Genomic DNA, 15282 nt, shown 5'->3' with positions numbered 1-15282 from the left:
AGCTCCCACTTCCTCTCCCAGTCTTCCCCTAGGCTCCTTCACCCAATATATTCCCTCCTTTACCCCTCTGCATTTCCAGCCCCTGCATTTCAGTAGGCTACTTCATCCTCCTCCTCACACTGCTTGGCTGCCAGTAGGGGGAGCATAGAGAGCACAGGAACGACAGCCAATCTCCTTGCTCTCATTTCTTGTGCCCATTGCCACAGCATCCTCAGAAGCCAGAAGCAGCAATTGCAGGAAAAAATCCTGTTCAGTACCTACAGTACCAGGCTGGAATATGTTCTGTACAGAAGGACTCTTCAGAAAAATTACCTGTCAAATCTCAAAGTCTCTACTGAGATTTGTCTCTACTGTGAACTGAGATTTTCAGAGACTCATAATTCGGCCAAATTTTGGAGAATTTTCAAAGAGACAACAAAAGGCACATCTCTGATGCTAAAGGACAACCCTCCCACCCACCCAATCCCACCCGCCACCAAATTTGAAGTGCCTGCTCCAAAGCCTCTCACAAAAAAGGTTGTAAGATTTTTTTTAATGTGTCTAAAATTATGTGTTTTCCCCTCACCTTATTTTGAGAAGGAGCGCAACCATTTTTGTTGAAAATTTCTAAAAGAATTCAACCTGAGGCAGACACACTGCATGGAAAATTTGAACACACGCAGTTAGTTTGGCAGAGCAACTAAAAACAGGGTCTCATAACACTGCTCTACAGCCAAAATGCTTCTGAAATAAATGTAGGGTCAAACTTTACTAATTCTGGGTCACTGAGAATGAAAATGATGCTTAAAATTGTTGATTGGCTCTAGTTTTCAAGATATGCTATTGGGTCAGTATATACGACCCTTGACTTGGGAATGGCGGAGGATAAGTGAGTTATAAAGGGAAGGGATCTCAATTTAAACCAGAAATGACTAAAATACATCTTTGACTGGATCTATGAATAAATCTATGACTGGGTTTGGACAGTACTTGCTTTTTAGGCAAAACAATGAATGATGCAATCTGAAGCTGGTATTGCGTCATACATGATATGAATTGCATCATGTTATTCCTAGAAGTCATGGATGATGCAATCATAACAAAGCTTACATCACTCTGCTGAACAAATTGCCCTATATCAGCTCTAGAAATCATCCAGTGTCGTGCTCTCTTATTTGTCAGTGTTTGATTTTGCAAAGGGACACATTTCTGTTTAGCCAAAGAGAGCAGAGATGCCTCATACTTGTGTGAACAGTGCAGATACCTTCTGCTATGTTTGTGGTGAAGTGACTTTTGCATCACAAAAGCGCAGTATAACCACTATGGTTAAGAAAGCCTATCACCTTTATTTTGGCTGCAAAATTGGAGATCAGGACAAGAGGTGGGCCCCACACATATGCTGCAACACTTGTGCAACAAATCCTCGCCAGTGGTTGAACAGGAAAAGGAAATCTATGCCTTTTGCAGTGCCAATGATTTGGAGAGAGCCAACAGATCATACCAGCAATTGTTACTTCTGCATGGTGCCTCCAGTTGGGAAAGGTATGTCAAAGAAGAAAAAGTAGACTGTGCATTATCCAAACATTCCATCAGCTATACGCCCAGTACCTCATGGAGAAGGACTGCCGGTTCCTGATGCACCAGAATCATTCTCACTTGAGTCAGACGAGGAAGAGGAAGAGGATGAAACTTCTGATCCTGAACCATCAATGTCACAGAACCCACATTTTCTCCCATCCTCCTCCTCTGAACCACACTTCATAACACAAGGTGAACTGAATGACCTTGTCAGGGATTTGGAACTACCCAAGAGTAAGGCAGAGCTGTTGGGCTCCAGACTACAGCAGTGGAATCTCCTGGCAGGTGATGTTAGGGTTTCCATGTTCCGTGACCGTCAAAAGGATCTTGTCCCATTCTTCTTCATGGAAGGTGATCTTGTAGCCTGCAACAACATCGATGGTGTGATGGCAGCCCTCAACATCTTTCACGATCCTGATGAGTGGAGACTGTTCATTGATTCATCGAAGACGAGTCTTAAAGCTGTTTTACTGCATAATGGCAATGTTTTACCATCAATTCCGGTTGGTCATGCAGTCCATATGAAGGAAACCTATGACAACATGAAACAACTTTTGAGGTGCATAAACTATGACCAATATCAGTGGCAGCTTTGTGGCGATTTGAAGGTTGTTGCTCTCTTGCTTGGTCTGCAGACTAGATACACAAAGTACTGCTGTTTTCTCTGCGAATGGGATAGTCGTGCAAGAGATTCCCACTACATCAAGAAAGATTGGCCACTCTGACAGTCATTGGAGCCTGGGAGGAAAAGTGTTCAGCATCCACCATTTGTTGAATCAAGGAAAATTTTGTTACCACTCTTACACATCAAGCCAAGAAGCGCCGAGTAGACACTGAATAGGACTAAACTATGTACATAATAGTTTTTTGCCTTTTGTTTCATAATAAATTTTATTTATATAACCCTTTTGCTGATTTTTAAAGTGCTACATAAACAGGACAGGTGAAATATTATCATGTAAAGCAACCATAAACACATGAAAAGACCTAGGTTTACAATTTATGATTAAAACTCTACTATCTACACAATATACATAGACATAAAATGTAAAAACTTAAATATCTTAGAAACAGTAGCCAATCAGTTGTTTTAATTGTCATATTTGAATTCAGCACATCAAAATACATAATAAATAGCACATTTTATCTCTGAAGCAGACGACTTCTCAAAAATTGTAGACCAGTGTAATTAGTGTCAGGTGATCTTACCAATAGATGGCGCTCTCAGCTCCACCTATAACACAATTGCCTTCTTTATTCAGGAATCATGTAATTCTTCTTTACTTACTTCCAATCCCAGTCTCTTAAATTGTGTTTTATTTGGGTGTCCTACAGACTTATTTTCAGAAATAATGTTTATTCATGCTAAAAAATAGATTACATACTGCATCTCAATGCTTTATGATTAGGACCCAAGGAAAACCTACTTTCTTCAAATATGACCCATAGAGGGAGAGCATCCACATCTTTAATCCTGCCTCCATTTTCAGTGACTGGTTCTGCCATACATTCACTCTCCACTCAGAATGATGGAAACTTGTTGCCCATATACCATCCTGTAGGTTCAAGTTAGAGCCCCACACAGGACTAGTGTAGAGCCCTGCAGAGGGACTGGGATCCCATGGGTCCAGCAGGACCCATTGCCATAATAGCAGGAGCGGGTGGAAGTAGGATTTTAAAAAGTCCCATGCAGGGCTCTAGTCCAAGCACAATTTGGAAACCTTTGCTGCATACATCTTGCGGAAATTTTTATTAGATTTTAATAATATTTTTCCAACACCCCTGGATGGCTCTTGTCTTCCTTTCACTTTGAATCCCTGGTGATTTTCACAAATGAGGCTACCCAGTCAGTACACCCAGTAGGCAAGATAGAGGAGAGAAACTAGCTGCAGACTGAATCAATGCTTGCTGCTCCATCCCTATTTGAGTGTAAGCCACTTGTGATTAAGAACCCCCAATCCCAAGAATTATGCCTTAATGTCACCATGTCTGTAAGACATATCTTGACAAATTTCCCATATGGTTATACCTGGGTGATTGATAAAAAAAAACTTGACAATTAACTGTGGGCCCACTGGGAGTTTTGCCTACATAAAAAAAGCAAGACTGTGCTCAATGTTTGCTGCTTCACTAGTTGTCAGGGGAGCAATTAACATCTGTTGTCTATAACCTGATATCTTCCCCTTCTCCACTCTCACATCACCAAATGTTTCTGAAAAATCTCCTCTTGAACATCCCACCACCTTCTCAAACTTTTCCGGACCTGAAATTATCTTTCTTCCAGATCCTTCCCCTTTGCCTCTTTCTCTGTTGCTATTGGCAACTCCATCACCCCTCCAGTCTCCCAGGCTTGAAAGCTTGGAGTAATCTTCAACTCTTCTTTTTACTTCTTCCTCCGTTAATGCACCCTTTTGCCAAATTCTGTCACCGCTTCTTTAACATTACCAAATTCTGACCTTTCTTGACTATCTGTACTGCTAAAACTCTTGTCCATGCCTTGGCTATTTCTCATGATTACTATAATCGTCTCCCCTTGGCCTTCTACTTTCACATTGAGTCTGCTATGAGTTAATCAACATTCTTGTCTACCATACATTTCAATAGGACATCTGACTGGACTGGCTCCAAAGTCTTCTAGAAAATTGCTTTATTAATAGGATATCTTATGTTCCTTACTAAGTTATTATTTTACATTTTATGATGGAAGCTAGTGGAATTATTTTTTGAATTGTCAAACACAAGAATGGAATCAACTGTTTTTTAAACATTAAAATGACACTTACCCTCTTTTACAGAGTCTTCCTTCGATTGGCTTAATGTTAATAACCTATTACATTTTTCCAGCTGAAGATCCAGAAGGCTATTCTTTCCATTAATTTCTAATATTTTCTTTAAAAAATATTGAAATATCAGTAGGTTAATGCTAAATTAAATCCTTTTGTTCTAAAATTTCTATCTAAATCCCAGGTTTTTCAAGCGAATGTTACAAAAACAAAAAAACAAACAACCCCAAATCAAACCAAACCAAACAAAAAACCCACAACATTGAGCTGAGGTTTACAAAATAGTTCAGTGCCTCCCTCCCAGGTCTATTATACTGACATTATGATTTAGCTGTAAAGAAATGAATGAAGTTAGGTGTTAGAGGCTTGCATTGTAGATAATTAGGCTCCACTCTGATAATGGTTACTATAGTGATGGTCTTTCAGAGTGTTGCTTCTCCCTATTCAAGCTTAGGGAGGTCCCCTTCCAAGCTGCAGAGCTGTGGGAATCTTTAGGAAGCAGGACTCATTTGGGCTCCTTGAGCTCCTTCTTGCAGAACTAAATATTTAAGCCAAGGTTTTTGCTCTATACTTAGAAAACATCTTGTCCAACACCCTTGGTAGTACTGATGGAGGTTGGATGATAATGGGGCAAATTATCAATCACCTTGACTTTCCAGGCGATATCGTAGTGATAATGCCTCTGGAGGAATACAACCAAAAAGTTGCAATTAACCTGTACAAGCAGCCAGAGAACGGGGATTAAAAAAGAATGACAAAAGACCAAACTAATGGTAACATCAAAAAATCAAGAAATAGGCTAAACTAGTCATGATCAGTGTAGACATCGACCAAGTGGACAGCTTTCGCTACTTGAGCTCCATCATAATACATGACAGCCATTATGATGATGACATCAACAAGCGGATAGTTAGTGCCAGCAGAATTTTTGTGTGCCTGAATAAAAACATTTGGAACCTTAAATCAGTGTCCATGACAGCTAAAACCAGATTATAGACACCCTTTGTGCCCAAATTACTTTACAATTAGGAAACATGGGTACAGACGAAGTTTCTGGAGTAAAAACTGCACACATTTAAAATGAGAGACCTGTGACATACCTGTCTACTTAACCTTGTCATGCCTAAATGATGACATCTGTAGAAGACTCAAAGTGCAGTAGTTAACTACAATCATCAGAAGTTGCCAACTACAATGGTTGGAGATTATGCTAGAATAACCTCATACTGACACCCTAAAATTATTCTCTATGGAAGAGTGCATAGTGAAAGAGGCCATGGATGTCCCAGGAGAGAGTGGTATATATAAAACCATCCAGGCAACCCCCTCAATAGGCTAAAATAGTAACTCAAAACTGATGTGGATGGAATCTGCTCATAATCTTGGCCCTATGCAACCTTGGTGTTGGAAAAGAGGAGATGAAGGTGATGATAATGACTATCGTTATAAAAGGGCTCTGTAGCTCAACTGCCTCAATTTCTTCCACTAAACTCCAAAACGTTATGGGTCAGACTCCCATCCAGCTCCCATTGAACTCAATGGGAATCTCTCTTAATTTCAGTGGAGTTGATGAAGGCCCTGTACGAATAGAATTCTGAGGAAGGGGGAAGATGGGCAGGTAGTGTGCCTATGCAGAGACAACATTGTTGTAAAACCACAGTTTTTATGGAAAATAATTATTTTCTCTTGAAGTGGCCTCTGCATATTCCCACTGTGGGAATCTAGTGAGCAGTACAATCCCTTAGGAACTTGGGCTGAATAGTTCTAATTAAATAAAAATTGCAGTAATATCTCTGAAAGTGTGCAATCTTTGAGGAAGTGATACATCCTTAAAATGAACTGCTTGATGCTTAGGAGATCATACTTAAGAGAGGTCCTCCCTGTTGTAGCAATTTCCTTGAACAATTCCTGCATGGAAGAAGTATCTGCATGACTTGTTCCAATGGAAAAAGCTCTTTGGTACTGAAGGAGGCTAGCACCAACACACCAGTAAGTGCTTACTTAATATCAGCAGCTGATGCTGGTGAGGGCTGCTCTGTCATATTATCTAGAAGCCAAATTGGCTTCTGCACTGATAAAGTTTTGGTACCAGAAGGGCCGCTTCTCTGAGATGTTCCCTGTGCCAATGAGGTCTGGATGCTCATTGGTGAATAAAGCACCATGAGCCACACTTTTAAAGTTATTTTGGCACCTGAAGATGCAGATAGGCTACTAGTGGGATTTTCAAATATCTTTAGAAATCTGGCCCTACTCCTATAGACCTGATGTACCTGGCTCTGAAGCCTTTGGTGCCAGAGCTATCCCTGACTTGCTGGGCTTTAAAGCTGAAAACAGCCCATTCTATCGCTATGCAGGGCAGATGTCTGATCCACTGTCAGACCCAGGATTATGTTTGTAAGGCCTTCCTTTATAAGCAAGGCACGGTCCAGACAGGGGCGGCTCTAGCTTTTTTGCCGCCCCAAGCACGGCAGGCAGGCTGCCTTCGGTGGCATGCCTGCGGGAGGTCCCCGGTTCCGCGTATTCGGCGGCATGCCTGCGGAAGGTCCACCAGTCCCACAGCTTTGGCGTACCCGCCACCGAATTGCCGCCGAATCCGCGGGACTGGCGGACCTCCCACAGGCAAGCCGCCAAAGGCAGCCTGCCTAAATTCCCTCATGGATCTGGGCCAAAGCCTCTACTTCCTGCCTGTGTGGGCTGGAGGTATGAAGGCACAACACACTGTGTTGGAATCTGCAGAATGAGGATTCACCCGACAGAACAAATTACAAAAATATTTGTCTGCTTCCTGAAACACAGAAGAGCTTACTGTACAGTGCTTAAATTGATTTTTATCTGAATCTTTGGAAGCCTCATAATCCATGACAAAAAGAGCCAATGATCCTGGCCTAGACAAAAATTAAGTGCACGATGGCACAAAAAAACTAATATTTGCCTGCTAACTACAACAGAAATTAACAATAAAAATTAGAGGAGTTTTTGATAAGCACCCCTCCCCCCAAAAAATTGCTGTGAGTACCAAGAAGGTGTTTTGCCCAGGAATGCTGCCAACTAAGGTAACTGGGGTAGGACAGCCTTTTTACAGCGTTGGCTCCAAACATTCAGTGATGGAAGAGGGTATTGTGTGGCACAAATAGGCACTGCTTTGCAGCAGATTTTGAAGTTCTGTGGCACTAGGGGGCGCATTCCACAAGTATGACAACTGCAGATGCCACATAGAAGAAAATTTCACTAAAAAAGTGTTTAAAAAGATGTCACAAAGTGTTACCAAAAAGCCATTTCAGCTTAATTTGTTACCTACCTTTTCTATCTGTGAGAAGTCATCTAAAAGTTTATCAAGATTTGCCACACTGATTTTCTTCATATTTGCTTCACTGGTGTGATTCATTTGTTTCTAGAAAATATCACCCAGTATTTATTGTATATAAAATTAACATTGATTTAAGAATTTATACTACTTGAGACAAATTCTTCCTTCATTCAGGGGTGCTGGAACAATTTTTATAGTGGGGGTGCTGAGAACCATTGAACCAAACTGTAAACCCTGTATATGATGGAAACCCCTTCAAGCCATGGGGTGTTGCAGCACCCCCGACACCCCGAGTTCCAGTACCTATGCCCTCATTCATTTCATGTGTCAAAGGGATTGCATGGGTGTGAATTTGAGCAAAATATGTCTTATCTTCAAATCAAATTAGTCTTGCAAATTAAAATGAATTTCTATCCAACATAGAAATAGATGAAATATTATATGTAAAATCAGCTATCTTTATTAATAAGCCAGGAAGTGTTGCAGACATTTTTCTAGATGTGCTATTTCCTATGCAACTATGAGAACCATTTTAAAAAATCATTCTCACTAGTATCTGAAGACGAGCTCTGTGTAAACTCAAAAACTTGACTCTCTCATCAACAGAAGTTAGTCCAATAAAAGATATTAACTCACCCACCTTGTCGCTCTAGTACCTTTAGTGACATTTCTAGGAATGATGTTTAGATGTCAGAAAGCAGAGGTAATGTTATCAAATAGAATGGCGGGCAATCTCATAAGAATTTGAATTTTCTGCTGAAGTTCAAAACTAAAGCTGCAACCATATCATCTGCATACCATGCCAAATAAATATTAGTGCTTTACATGTACAAAGAACTTTACAAACATTAAAAGACAATTAATCCACAGTACCCTGTGAAATAGATTGTCCTCATTTTATAGCTAGGGAAATTGAATCAGAAAGGCTAAGTGATTTACCCAAACTACACAGTACGCTAATGGTTAAGACAGCTATGTGCTACTCCTTTAAACCATGCTGCACCGATACCAGAACCAGTGGATCAAATGTTGTGCTGCTTTATAACCTATACAATGCTACTGATATCAGTGGGATTTTACAGAGTGTAAATTAATATAGTATTTGGCCCACTTATTTTATGTTTATAACTTACATGCTGCCAGACTTAACTACTCAGGTTTACAATCCTGCATAAATTCACTTTTGTGTGTTCTTTTAAACCATGATTTGAGTGCAGGCCAGTGAGCCTTGTATTATAGCACATATTAACAGTTTTATGTCTCACAGTGAGGTGCGATTTTCAAAAGCACTCTGTGCTGGACTAACTCTTTTCCCACTAAAGTGAACAGTAAAAGTTCCATTGACTTTAGTGGAAACAAAGGTCAATGCTGAACACTTTTGAAATTTCACTCTAAGAACCTTAAACATAAATTTACAAGAAAGTCTCACTTGTAATACATATTTATAAAGACAGTCTATATGCATTAACTCTATTAGGAATCAACCGAAAGACCAGAACAAATTATGAATTAGGACAGAGCTTTAAGTTCAACTTTTAATTTCATCATGGTTTGTATCACAATCTTTCATTTTAAATTTTTACAAACAGGAAGTGGCAACATGATAGAAAAAGATCAGAGGTTGGAATGTGCAGTATAAAAAAATTGAATGGATTTCTAGATAAAACCATTTCCTAATTTAAGAGAAAATTACACAGTGACCAGTTTTGTTTAGCAGACAAAATTATGTCATCAAGCCAGCAGATATTCTTGGTAATGTAATGGTTAGAAGCCTGTATATATATATTTAGCTTCATTAGTAAAACAATAATGTAAAAACATTAGCAGTCTGTGATAAGTACATATATTTTTTTGTATTCACTCTTTGTTTTCCCAGATTACTTAAACAGCTAATTAACTTTAAAAATATTTTTCAGGAAGATATGTACAAAATGAGGTTAGCATTACAGAATAAACTTTTCTTCCTAATAAGTAACTACCTGTATAGAATCATAGAAATGGAGGGCTGTAAAGGACCTCGAGAAGTTATAAAGCCCAGCCCCATGTGCTGAGGGAGGGCCAAGTAAACCTGTGCCATCCCTGAAATGTATTTGTCTAGCCCAGTGCTTTAACAATCCGTGAACCCCTTTCACTAAATTGTGAAATCTCGTGAACCCCCTCCTAAAAATTAATATTTCCAGGGATTTAATTTTAAATTTTCTCAGTGTGATGGATATGCTTGCTTTGCTCTGCATAGCTTTTGGAAGTCCGGAACCACTGGAGAAAGATAAAGTCTCAGGTTTGGTTCAGCATCAAGTCTGTTTCTGTATTTGGTTTTCAGATGTGCATACGAGGAAAACGCTTTCTCGCGTAAGTATGTTGTTGAAAATGGTAACAAAACTGTAGTAGCTTTTTCTGCCAGAAGAGGGTACTTGTTTCTTAGGGTAGGTCTATACTTACCTCCGGGTCTGGCAGTAAGCAATCGATCTTCTGGGATCGATTTATCGTGTCTTGTCTAGACGCGATAAATCGATCCCAGATCGATCCCGGAAGTGCTCGCCGTCGACGCCGGTACTCCTGCTCGGCGAGAGGAGTACGCGGAGTCGACGGGGGAGCCTGCCTGCTGCGTCTGGACCCGCGGTAAGTTTGAACTAAGGTACTTTGACTTCAGCAACGTTATTCACGTAGCTGAAGTTGCGTATCTTAGTTCCAAGTGGGGGGTTAGTGTGGACCAGGCCTTAAACTCAGCCAAAATTTGATCAATGACAGATTTCTGAACTCCTTTTCAGTTTGTAATCACAGGAGATCTCAATCAATTTCTCTTTTTCTCAGTGTTCAATATCCGTGTTGAGAAAGTGGTATCATCAAAAGGGTTGCAAATCCAGTGATTATCGCCTGACATAGTTGGAAAGTATTCCCTGAAAGTTGTGCAAAGTCCTTTTAGGTGTGCAGTTATGTTGGTTTTAGTGCACTGATCCACCTGAAGTTTATTTTCTGCCAGGAAGTCATGAAGATTACTGAAACACTCAGTTTGATTGTTTTCTAAACAACTTTCCCAGAACTGTAACTTCTTTATCATGGATTCAACTTGCTCTTGCACATTGAAAACTGTTATATTGAGGCCTTGAAGAGATAAATTTAGGTAATTAATTCTTGAGAAAATATCTGCTAACTAAGCTAGGCTCTGGAGCCAGACATGATTGTCTATACAGCTGGCAAGGTGGAAAGGGTGGCTGTTGAAAAAAACTAGGATTTCCGTTCTAAGCTCAAACAAGCACACAAGGATTTTGCCCCATGAGAGCCATCTAACTTTGGTATAGGTCAACAGACAATTATGTATACTACCCATTTCTTCACAAAGTATGTGAAATATTCTGGAATTTGTTGGTCGTGATTTTATGAAATTCACCATTTTCACTGCATTGTCCAGCACTTCCTTCAGTCCCTCAGGCATGTGTTTTGTTGCAAGGGCTTGTCCATGGATACTACAATGAGTCCAAGAGATGTTTGATGCAACCTTTTTTATTTGAGCTACAAATCCAGTATACTTCCCCGTCATTGATGTGGCCCCATCAGTGCAAATGCGTAGGCAACAAGACCAATCTATTTCCTTTTCTTGAAAATATGCATTAGTCAGATTGATGATATCTTCTCCAGTTATACATTCTTCCAATGGTCGGCAAAACAAGAAGTCTTCTTCAACCATACCTTCATTCACATAACGTACAAACAGTAGCAAAATAGCTAGATTAGCTACATCAGTTGATTCATCCAACTGTATAGCATAATATGGACTATTTTTCACTCTCTGTACCTTTGTAGTCTCTACATTATTTGACGTCATTATTTTTTTGTGACAACGTATTATTGGACAAAGGTACCATGTTGATCATTTTTGCAGCCTTTTCTCCGAGCATGCAATGAACTATGTCTTTTATACATGGACCAATCAAGCTCTCTGCTATGGTATGGGCTTCTGATGCTTTTTCTACTCAGAAGTTCACACGGTATGACGCTTCAAGTGCATTTTCATTATCAGTACTTGCTTTGAATATAAAACTGGTAATGTCACTTTTCCTCTCAGCTAATTTTCACTTGAAAAAATCAGCAGGCTTGTCGAGTTGTGCAGGATGCCTAGTTTCTAAATAGCGCCAAAGTAGAGGAGGTTTGAGGATGCTGTTTGCTAAAACATCACCACAAATTACACACAGTGGTTTTGGACATTCTTGCTCACCAATGCATGTAAAGCCGTATTGTATATAATCATTGTCATATTTTCTTTTCTTTGTAAGTGTCTTTCCAGGACCATCATGATCATTAGACTTAGATTTTCCATAGTGTGTACTTGAGCTGATTCCCTTTGGGGCACCTGCCATTGGCCACTGTCAGAGGACAGGATACTGGTCTTGATGGACCTTTGGTCTGACCCAGTATGGCCGTTCTTATGTTCTTATGCACATTTTGAATTGTGGTATATCCTTATTTATTTCAATATTAAGTAGTATATAGTGCCTTTCTAACATAGACACTTTTCTGACCATACTCACAATTAAATTAAATAGCCTCTTTTAATCTATCCTGGAAAATAATTCATATCCTCATCCTGTTATAACAGAAAAAGCATGTTGTGGGTGATATGAAAGAAGAAAACTATGATTTTTTTTTTCATTTTTCAGCCTGGTAACGGATAATCTGCTTTTGAAATTTAATTTGATACTTTCTCTACAACAAGTAGCTGATCATTTAATTCATGACTGCCAACTTAACATCAAAAGTGTATATCAGAGGCATATTAATTATTCAATGATGGGTTTCTGTAACAGCCTCATCGGTTCTTTCCCTTGTTTCACACTTTGATAAGTGAGGCAGTTAACATTTGGACCAAATCTAATCTTATAAAAATATAAGAACAGCCATACTGGGTCAGACCAAAGGTCCATTTAACCCAGTATCCTGTCTTCCAACCGTGATCCATCCCGTCGCCCATTCCCAGCTTCTGGCAAACTCTGTCCATCTTGGCTAATAGCCATTGATGGATCTATCCTCCATGAACTTATCTAGTTCTTTTTTGAAACCTGGTAGTCTTGGCCTTCACAACATTCTATGGCAAGAAGTTCCACAGGTTGACTGTGTGTTGTGTGAAAAAATACGTCCTTTTGTTTCAAATCTGCTGCCTATTAATTTCATTTGGTGACCCCTAGTTGTTGTGTTATGAGAAGGAGTAAATAACACTTCCTTATTTACTTTCTCCACACCAGTCATGATTTTATAGACCTCTATCATATCCCCCCCCCTTAGTTGTCTCTTTTCCAAAATGAAAAGTCCCAGTCTTATTAATCTCTCCTTATATGGCAGCCGTTCCATACCCCTAATCATTTTTGTTGCCTTATTCTGAAGCTTTTCCAATTCCAATATATCTTTTTTGAGATGAGGGTGACCACATCTGCATGCAGTATCTAAGATGTGGGCGTACCATGTATTTATACAGAGGCAATATGATATTTTCTGTCTTATTATCGATCCCTTTCTTCATGATTCCCAACATTCTGTTTGCTTTTTTGACTACCGCTTCACATTGAGTGGATGTTTTCAAAGAACTAGCCACAATGACTCCAAGATCTCTTTCTTGAGTGTTAACAGCTAATTTAGACCCCATCATTTTGTATGTATAGTTATATGTGTCTCACTTTAATTGTTTGGTCTTCAAAGGATATCCTGAGAATACCAGAAAAGGAAAGATATTGTTTGTTGATATTAAAGGTCAGTTTTTAATTGAGTGTCGCATTCTGCCCAGCTCACCTGTGGGTGTGCAAGTGTGGGAAAGGACTCATGAGTACCCAGCTCAACCATAGGCCTTATGGTCTCTAGCCAACCCAAAAGGGACAGTGGAACATGTTGGCCACAGTAGAAGGCATGAGCTGCCCCACACTTAGAGGGTGTAGTAATGGTCACACTGTATGTGACAGGGAACCGCTGGCGGCATTTTAACCTACCAACCCCCAAAGCCTCTTGGAGGCTATCAATAGGGAAATGTAGCTTTATTTTGTCTGCTCTTTATCTTTACAAACAGAAGTAGCAATCCTTACTTTCCTTTCTGCTAATAAGGCCCCGAGCCTACAAAGACTTGTGCTTAATTTTACACCCTGATAGGAGTCCTATTGACTTCAGTGGGATGGCTAATCACATAAAGTTAAGCATGTGTAAGTCTTTGCAGGATGGAGGCCTTAATACACAGTCATCTTCCAGTATGTTTGTTGTTTTTCCTGCTGTGAAAAGAAATAGAAAATTTAAATAATGGTTAAAAAAGGCAAAGAAAAATGAAGGCAATTTATATAATAAATTGTACTGTGCTTTAAAAATATATTTGTATTAGTTAAAATAACTATTAATTTTGTGAATGTTTTAAAATTCACTCAGTAGGCTCCAGTATTTTCTCCCCACCTGTGTGTATTTTTAGAGCTTTAAAAATTCTCATGGCAGGGAGAGCTGACGTATGGATTTTGCAATGTGGCACATAGCCCCCGTGTCTTCTGTTTGGAATTATGGGCCACACAATGACATGGAGCCACTATGCAGGACTTCACAGATGTGAAGATTTAAGTAGAGGGATGGACCCTGCTGTGGAGGTTAGGTAGTCTGGGATGCAATGTTGCATCATGCATGACCTATACTGTTCACCAAGACCCTTCGTACAGAAGTGTCCACAGTGGAAAACAGAGGTCCCAGGATACAATGCTCTGTGTCAAATAATGTTTCCACCTGAGCTCTCAGTACTAGGAGTGGCTGTAGTACCTGCCCTAAACATCAGTAATAATAATCCCTCACTCTTATAGAGTACTTTTCATCAGTAGAGCTCAAAGCCCTTTCTGAAGGAGGTCAGTATCATCACCCCATTTTACTGATGGGCATGCTGAGGCACAGGGAAGTGATGTGACCGGCCCAAATCACCCAGCAGGTTGGTGGCTGTGACAGGAATGGAACCCAACTCTTCTGAGATCCAGACTAGTGCTCTGCCCCCCTAGGCCAAGCACACAATATGGCCTGGCCTCTGGGATTCGGGTGGATGTGCGCAGGGGCTCGTCACTCCAGTCGCCATAGGAGCGACATCACTCAGGGTGGAAAACTACGCTCCCCCCGGCAAAGGCACAATCAATAAATTTCCCCAGAGCCACACCTCCAGAAGGCTGACAACCTGAGTGTTGGCAGCCGGCCCACCGCCCCCCAATGCAAGCTCCCCTGGACCTCTGTGGGGTCAGGTACACCCCATGGCTCCAACACCCAGCAGCCGGGCAGTGGGCAGGCTCCGGAGGCGCCGTTGGGGCCACAGCATATGACCATGGGGCACAGATGGCGAGTGCCCAGCGTCTGTGCCAGGCCCCTGGTGAAAGGGGACAGGACCCAGCTCACCTGACTCCCTCCGCACCCCTCAGCCTCCTGCCCCCTCGTGCCAGGCTGAGGAGCAGCGCTGGCGCCTTCCCAGACAGGCGGGCGAATCCCTCAGCACAACACGGACTGTACCACTAGTGGCCTTGGGGGGACAGTAGGGAGATTTTCTACACTTCCCCCGCACCAACCAGCTAATGGAGGCAGCCGCCTGACCGCAGAGCTCCCTGTGCGGTGGCACCTGATGCACATCCCCCCAAGCTAGCTTTGTCT

The sequence above is a fragment of the Chrysemys picta genome, chromosome 6 (genome assembly GCF_011386835.1).
Source record: "Chrysemys picta bellii isolate R12L10 chromosome 6, ASM1138683v2, whole genome shotgun sequence".
Lineage (NCBI taxonomy): Eukaryota > Metazoa > Chordata > Testudines > Emydidae > Chrysemys > Chrysemys picta.
The sequence above is the reverse complement of the archived record's forward strand: the minus strand, read 5'-3'. Positions refer to the sequence as shown.